The following is an 8,453-nucleotide window of genomic DNA, read 5'->3' as shown; positions in this document are numbered from 1 at the left end:
AAAAAGTAGGAACGCTTCACGATTTTGCGTGTCATCCTTGCGCAGGGGCCATGCTAATCTTCTCTGTATCGTTCCAATTTTAGTATATGTACTGCCGAAGCAAGTACGTGAAGTGAATGAACTAAGCTGGTATATATACGCGTCGGTTCAACTTGTTACAAACGTTTGTAAGTAAAATTTATGACGTCACGTAATAAGAGAGAGTTTTTACAGTCAAAGATTTTTCTATCGTTTATAAAGAAAAAAACTGCTTAAGCAGGCAAGTGTATAAACTTAATAACTTTTCTTACGTTTTGACACGATCTTAATATTTTTAAATAAAATGCTTCTTCAGTGAATGATTTCGCCCAACTTTTTTCAAACAAAGGTATGTTATTAAGCAAGTAACTTAGTAAAGGAAGGAAACAGTTTTTGAAATCTTTATAAAGCTTTTAACAATATACTTTGATAAATATACAAATAAGTTGTATTAATTTTTGTAGCTTAAACAAGGGTCAGCTTAACTAGCCTAAATAATTTCATTTCTATCATAACATGATAAAAATTGAACACTTATTATTTTATTTAAAAATATTAAGATCGTTTCAAAACGTAAGAAAAGTTATTAAGTTTATACACTTGCCTGCTTAAGCAGTTTTTTTCTTTATAAACGATAGAAAAATCTTTGACTGTAAAAACTCTCTCTTATTACGTGACGTCATAAATTTTACTTACAAACGTTTGTAACAAGTTGAACCGACGCGTATATATACCAGCTTAGTTCATTCACTTCACGTACTTGCTTCGGCAGTACATATACTAAAATTGGAACGATACAGAGAAGATTAGCATGGCCCCTGCGCAAGGATGACACGCAAAATCGTGAAGCGTTCCTACTTTTTTTATAACGAAATCTTTCTTTGTAATAATAAAATGCTGTCTTGAATTTGAATACTGTTTGCAAGTTTGATGTACTTTACAGCACTTTTTCAGTTTTTAAGACAAAATTTTCTAACTTCTTATTATTTTAATTTGGTATAGTAATTTTAATGACTCTAAAACATAAAAAGTATTGATTAAATTCAACAAAAAAAAAATCAGGTCAAAAATTTATGCAAAACTGATAAAAGATTCTACTTATTGTTTATAATGGTTTGTTGAAATTTGATTGAAATTGTAACATGTTAAGTCGTTGTATTAAACCTTATTAGAAAAATAAATTATCAATTGTTCTTTTTATATGATTAAAAAGGTTGTTTAAACTTTAGAAACATTACTATAAATGATAAATGTTTGCTTAAAACAGATTATTTTAATGGAATTTTTCGTCAAAATGACCTTTATTTGATTTTAAAATCTTTGTTTCTATACGTGTTCTTAGAAATTAAATTTCATCTTATGTGTTTAATTAACATTTATTGTCGTAGAAATGATACTAAAAAGCAAAACTAAACATTTAAATATTTACTTTTGCTTAAGTTTTTACTGTAGTTTCCGTAATTAAGTTTAATAAAAATGTTTTCATCTGAACTTGGTTCGAACACTAAATACCTTCATAACTCTGTATATGTGTAGTGAAGCTAGACTAATAGCTAAAATAAAAAGAAAAGAAAAAATTACTAAGTTAATTTTTTTCAGTTTAATTTGCTTAATCAAGTAGGCAAATACAATGACCTGCCGCTTTTTTAAACACAGCGCAAAAAGACAGTTTTGGTCTTTATTTAACTAAATTAAGCCTTATAAAACATGTTAAAAGTCACTAAAATTTACATATGACTATTGCACCAAAACACCATGCTAATTATAATATAACTATTATATTTTTATGTAGATATAATACTAATAATGTAACTTGTTTTAAATCAAACAATTTAAAGTTCTCGACTTAAATGTCTTTAAGGAGATTTATATCCAATATTTATTTCAACAGTTTATTACAATCAAAACAATGTTTCACTCCTATACTTGCATATAGGAGATCCTCAGTTGTTGTAAATAGGTCTTATTCAAATAGATATAATACAGTTAATAATCACCATAGTTATAATATAGGTTTCTATACGCTTTTTTAATTTATGTTTAAATTATAGGGTGTTTAAATGTTAAATTCACTGTTCATTGTTTCCGTTTATCTACATTTTGTAATGACTTTTCAATTCGTTTTTATTCCTTTGTTTTAATCATCGGGTATGCAAATTTAAGTTGCACTGTTCTTTATTTTCGTTAAATAAACAAACTGAAGTATACTTATTTAAAAACTGGGTTTGATATACAGTTTGTATTTCTATAGCTTTTTTTCTGGTTCGTTGAATTTTTGTTTTAGTTAAGTTTAATACACTATAATTTATTTTTTAATATAATACTTTTTTACTACCACTTTTAGATTTGTTTATCTAGTTTCAAAGTAAAAAAAATTGCATTTAGAACACAGCGATTTTTGGCTAAGAAATGCGTACCTAAGCAGCAGGTTACTGTACTTAACTATTCTTTTTATATAAAACTTTTTTTAAGTTTAATTAGTTGTTTTATAATTATATAAACAAACCAAATAAACCTATGCAGCACAATGAGAACCAGTTAATAAATGTCTGTAGATACTAAATATTTTAAAAGATTTTTGAAAAAGTATTTAATAAGAACTAAAGAAGTACAAGACCTAAATTTTACAGATTAATAAAATAATATATATGCTTAATTCACTTAATCATTTGAAAAAATATAGTGTTTGTTTAATTAAAAAAAACTACTATATCTTATTACGACATCATATAAATATATGCGTAATTGATAAAACATGATGAGCTAAATATTTTCAGGTTACAGTAATATTGATAAATTTACTTGGCGACGGTTTAATTGTGATTAGGCAGTCAGTTCGTCTAGGACGAGGTTTTGTCATTACCTGTTAACATAACTGACTCTTGCGATTGTTCAAAATTGAGCAATTCGGTCGTACAATTTCTGACAGTGGGTAGGCTGCGTTCGCGCGCCTCCCACATAAATATAGTCACAATGTATACCACTATAGGTATCAGTTTTAAAAAACATAACTTAAACAAATAAATTAAACTTATCTACTTAATAAAGCTTTATTTAATTAAAAAACTTTTTTTTAATCATTATTTTCGGCAAAAAGTTATGCTTTTAAAGATAAATTGGGTTGCATATAGTCAAAATAAACATTTATGCAATGAAATGTTTACAATTTTCTATTGATGAGTCCTTTTCAGGGTTCATACATGTCAGGCTAAATCTTTTTTTTTTCGAAAATCTGAAAAAGTGTCAGTTTTTGTCACTTTAAATGCTTGAAAGTTTCTGTTTTTCAGTAAAAAATAACTTGTTTTTTGAGTACATTATTAAATTGTGGTTTTCTTTCTAAATAAGCGTTTAGATTCAATAATGATAATATAAAATAAGGACCAATGTTGTTTTTTGTAAATTAAACCTTGGAAATCCTGTGGCCTTAGTTAATATTTAAACTGCAGAAAAAAAGGATCTTTTACCGTACCTACTATCTATGCTTCTAAAAAATGTCTTTTTGTTGCGTTTGGTAATTATTAAAAAAAAGGTATGCAATAACAATTACTGTATATTTAAAACATTAAAACTTTCAATAACTTCAGGATAATTAATTCGTGTGTTTGTTGGAATAGTAACCGTTTTGTTTTATCTGCTATTTCCTCGTTTTCTAAATTTAATCATTGCTTTCATTAAGGGTAGGATCACGAATGAACACTTTTGCACGAAAGGTCACTTTTGCACGAAGACACTTTTGCACAAATTAATTTTTTTATTTAATTTTTATTTCTTATTAATTTTAACTTTTTACTTATTTTTATTTTTATATAATTCAAACTTTTTACTTTTTTTTTTAATTTTTACTAAAACTGTTACCCCTAACCCTTACCCTCGGTCGGTAACTTTTTTTCCTTCATTTTTGAAAATTAATTTTATTATTATAATACTTTTTTTTTAAGTAATTTTTATTAATTATTATTTGTTTTATATTTTTTACTTTTACTATCACTACTATCCTTAACCCTTACCCTCGGTCGGTGGTTTATAATTTATTTATTTACTTTTAGTTAAATTATTATTATTTATTTATTTTTCTTATTATTTTTTAGTAAAAAATTTTATTAGTTATTTTTTATCATTATTTTTACTATCACTGTTATCCCTAACCCTTACACTCAGTCGGTAAATTAATTATTATAACTTTTTAGTTGTTTTTTGTTTCTTATAATTTATATTTATAATGTTATATAGTTATAATATAATATAAATTCATAATGTTTATAGTTATTTCTTTACTCTCGTACAAAAATGTCCCTTCTTGCAAAAGTCTCTTCGTGCATATTTGACCCCTTCCCTTTCATTCACTTTTTAATAAGTTGTAGCCGATATTTTAAGCAAAATTAACTTTTTGGCTATCCTTGTTTAGAAAATATCCATGCCAACCATTTGAAACTTAACTGTAAATTTTAATTCTTTTATTTAGTTGATTATATGTTTATTGAACGAAGAAAAAAAGCGCTCAAATATTTGGTCCAAGGACCTGGTGTACGAAAAAACCTTTCGGTTATCGAGTCATACACCAGGATACAGTTTAAAGTCATGTCAAGGACAATTACTAATAAAACAATCAGCTAAACAAAATAAAAAAATGAAAGAAAATAAAATGAAAAAAATAAAACTGAACGAACACTGACTGAATTTTGTGTTTAATAATGTACTATGAATCTTGTTTAGTAACATAAGAACAACTTTAAATTAACTTTTAAAAGGAGATAAACAATACTAATAGCAAACGTGTGGATATTTGATTTATAGGTTACAACCTCTAAAAAGAAAGTAAAATGTAATACGCTGAGGATTTTTACGAAAAAAAAATTAAGTATTTTGTGCTAAAAAGGTAGTTTTTATATTATTTAATAATTTAAGTTGAAAAATAAAAATATTTCACACTTGAATAGTTAAATACAGTATTGTAAAAATTTTTAAGAATTTTAAAGAAGTGATTTTTACAATAACTGAACTTAACTTTTATAAATGAAAATATGAAGATAAGTATTACGTAAAAAAAACAATAATAATTTTAACAACAATGATATTAACAACAATAAATATCTTTCCATTAAATCAATCAAAAAAAAAAAAAACTCTTTTCTGCTTTTTGAACACTTGTCTAAGTCTTAACTGTAATAATAGAAAGAAAACAACATTTGCAAACATAAAAAAGTAGAATTTTTCTTTGCTTTGCTCAAAAAAAGATTTTTTAACATAAATTTGCTTGAAACAGTTATCTCAGCTTGCTTTTTAAATACTTTATTTTCTGCTAAAATATAAACATCTATAACTATTCTTTTTACATTTGCATGCAAAAATATTATAATAATAATAAAATAAATAAAAAAAAGTTTGTAAGCAGAAAAAAAAAATTGTAAGCATTCTGAACTTTATTCAAAAAAGTTATTTAAAGAATAATCTTAAAAATAACTAGATAAAAAATGCTATAATCTAGACCAGGGGTCGGCAAACTGCGGCCCGCGGGCCAATTGCGGCCCGCGAAGGGTAAATCTGCGGCCCGCGAGCACGTTATTTTTTTGAATGGAATGCGACCCGCGAAAGAAAATTTTGTGGCCCGCGAGCATGTAAAAGTGGCCCGCTGAGCAAAAATATATTTCAAGTAAAATTTTTTTCGGTAATTCGATTTAATTTGTTTAGTTTGGTTTAAAGTCTCTGTATAACATTTAAAAATAATTAGAAGAAGTTTCTACTTTAATTTAAAATTGTGAAAAAAACAGATTAGCATTCTAACAGGATATTTTTCTGAGTTTCATAATAACATCTATTTTACAACAGCAAGTAAATATCTGAAAAAAGAGTGCTTGAATTTAATAAGTTAGTTATATTATACCTATTTATCAAATAAACTAAATGCAAATGTTTTCCATTTTGTACAAAAGCAATATACAGTAATTAACTAAAATGTCATTTCTTTATAGCTTAGATATTCTTTCCAATATTTTTTATACCTAAGTTTCTTTTATATATTTTTTATTTGTAAATGTTTTGTTTTAGTGTAAAAACATTTAGAATAACATAGTAATAAGAAAAAAAGGTTTATTTAAGTTTTTTTTGACACATTTTAATTTTTTAAAAGTTTTCTTTGCACTTGAACTAATTTATATGCACACCAACTTAAAAATAATGCTCATATTTTAAACCAATTTTTATAAAATACTTTAGTTAGTTTAAGTTTAATTTATATTGAAGTTGTTTTAACAATAAATTTTTAAAGAGCTTCACAATTAAGGAGCCATCTAAAACTAATCAATCAAAAAACATTATCTAAAACTATATAAAATGTTTGTCCGTTGCAACTTATTAGTTTGTTTACTTTTACTTGTGATCATCGCACTAGCGTGAAACAATTGTTAAGTAATAAACTTTTTAACAATTTAACTTTTGACATAATTGTAAGTTTAGTTTATGCATAATTTTCTAAGTTTGTTTTTTCTATATGTAATATCTAAATTTGTACAGACACAATTAAAACAATATATATGACATAAACTAATATAGTTTTTGTTAGGTATGCATTTTCATTTTTCAAACATTGATTTTGTCGAACTAAGTTAACTTTTATGCTTTGCATATCAATACAAACATTTGCTGTTTTTTGGAGCTACCTATTTAATATAAACTAGACTTAGGGATAGTTTATAAATATTGACAAACACTCAGACTGTCTTTATTTGAAGACTTCAAATCTCAGGCCAACTAAGTCATTTTATAAGTTTTTGGCTAGAATTGTCTTTTGTATACAAAAATATCAGGAATGTTTTTGTTAATCCAGGCTGGCTTTTTTGCTTAAAAGAGTGGCAAATTAAACTTATGATGTAAGTTTTGCTCAACCCAAAGTGTTAGTTTCAGTTATAGTTACAAAATTTAAACTGTTTAAAAATCATTTTTTCAGAATAATTTTTTTATTTAGTTTTATTTTCAAAGAGTATTTATGACTATCATATTATATTTGATCAAAGACCAATAAACCTAACCACATTATGTATTAAAAATATAATTATTTTTTTATATACTCTAGCTAGACATCAGCACTAATTGAGGTTTAGTTCCAGAAACGTTTCTAATAAATTAGACTTTATAGTATAAATTAAAAAAATTGTATAAAAGTTGTAACTAAGTTTATAAACTCGAAATAAGTTTAATTAAAAACTGTTCTTCAAATGAAAAAGATAAGTTTGGCAGATAAAATTACACATAATGTAACTTATTTGCTTGAAATTTTTGAAATGTCTATAATTCAAAAGTATATATGTCTATTGATATCTTAACTTCTTTTTTACTTGCTACTTTTTTAGTCTCTGCAGGGTTTAATAAAATAAAAGTACAGTTAATTAGTATTACAAAGCACGCACTAAACGATAAAAAACACTACAATAAAATAAGCTTATTGTTATTAAATTTTATCAACTTTTCCGAAAATAAAAGATAATTGTTTTTTATACTTTTATTTGAGAAATAAATAACTTTTTTTGATTTAAGTAAAACTTTTCTTTAAATCAAAATTAGGTAAATGCAAAACAACAAAGTGTGCATAGAAACTATAAAACTGTGCACAGACTTAAGATCAATAGCAATCTTTTTTAAAGGTATGCATTAAATAACTTTTTTGTCTTTAAGCTTAGCTTCGATACCTTTAAAAATACTTTATCTATAAAAAGTAGTGAAAACAATTCCCTTTATACGATTTTATAGAAATCATTTTATAAAAGTGACGATATACTACGTGTTTTTGATAAAATTTTTATTGCTGTTCGTCTGAGAGACTATAAAAAAAAGAGAATTATTCAGTGACAAGCCAGTATTCAAATTTGAGCATATATGGGTGCATTTAAAATTTAAAAAAAGTTTTACTGACGTCCCAGCAGCCGAGAGATCCGTTTGTTCTGCTGACCAAATGTTAACCTTGCGCTTCTTTATCAGTCGTGCCAGTTAAAGAATTTGGTGAGTTGTTCAATAAAGGGTTGTTACAAACAAAATATTATAAAAATATAATCTGCAGTTTATTTAAGCTGTGGGTATTTTGCAAGCAGTAATAAGCATTCTTTTCTCGGAAATATCATATTGGCTGTTCCCTAACCTACACTTTGTTAATTCCTCCGATCACCGCAAAGCGTAAGTTGGCATCTGCGGAAAGTTAGAGTGTTAGATTGGACTCTTCATAGTGTAATTTACATTTATGTGAGGCGATTGTGACTTTCTTTTTTGCCACGTTTTCCCAAAGTTAGTCTTATAGCCCTTTGGGGCCATAAGCAGCAAAGGGGGGCATGAGTAGTAAAGGGGCCACAGTTTGATACTAACACTAGATATTCTGGAGTTGATGGTGAAGAGAAAAAAAAAAAGGTTTTAGGTTTATTTAAGGGTAGTTTTTTAAGAAGTCTTTTCGG

At 26.0% G+C, this 8,453-nt stretch overlaps 3 non-coding genes across 3 annotated transcripts; 2 read left to right on the top strand and 1 right to left on the bottom strand.

Moving 5' to 3' along the window:
• Window positions 1-107, bottom strand: LOC145845297 (U6 spliceosomal RNA). Its single transcript, XR_014370341.1, has one exon. It is a non-coding gene; the product is annotated as a U6 spliceosomal RNA (small nuclear RNA).
• A 667-nt stretch (window positions 108-774) lies between these two features.
• LOC145845296 (U6 spliceosomal RNA) lies at window positions 775-881 on the top strand. Its single transcript, XR_014370340.1, has one exon. It is a non-coding gene; the product is annotated as a U6 spliceosomal RNA (small nuclear RNA).
• A 1,931-nt stretch (window positions 882-2,812) lies between these two features.
• Window positions 2,813-2,976, top strand: LOC145845269 (U1 spliceosomal RNA). Its single transcript, XR_014370315.1, has one exon. It is a non-coding gene; the product is annotated as a U1 spliceosomal RNA (small nuclear RNA).
• The last annotated feature ends 5,477 nt before the right edge of the window (window positions 2,977-8,453 follow it).

The sequence above is a fragment of the Thalia democratica genome, chromosome 9 (assembly GCF_965202585.1).
Source record: "Thalia democratica chromosome 9, ktThaDemo2.hap1.1, whole genome shotgun sequence".
Lineage (NCBI taxonomy): Eukaryota > Metazoa > Chordata > Thaliacea > Salpida > Salpidae > Thalia > Thalia democratica.
The sequence above is the reverse complement of the archived record's forward strand: the minus strand, read 5'-3'. Positions and strand labels throughout refer to the sequence as shown.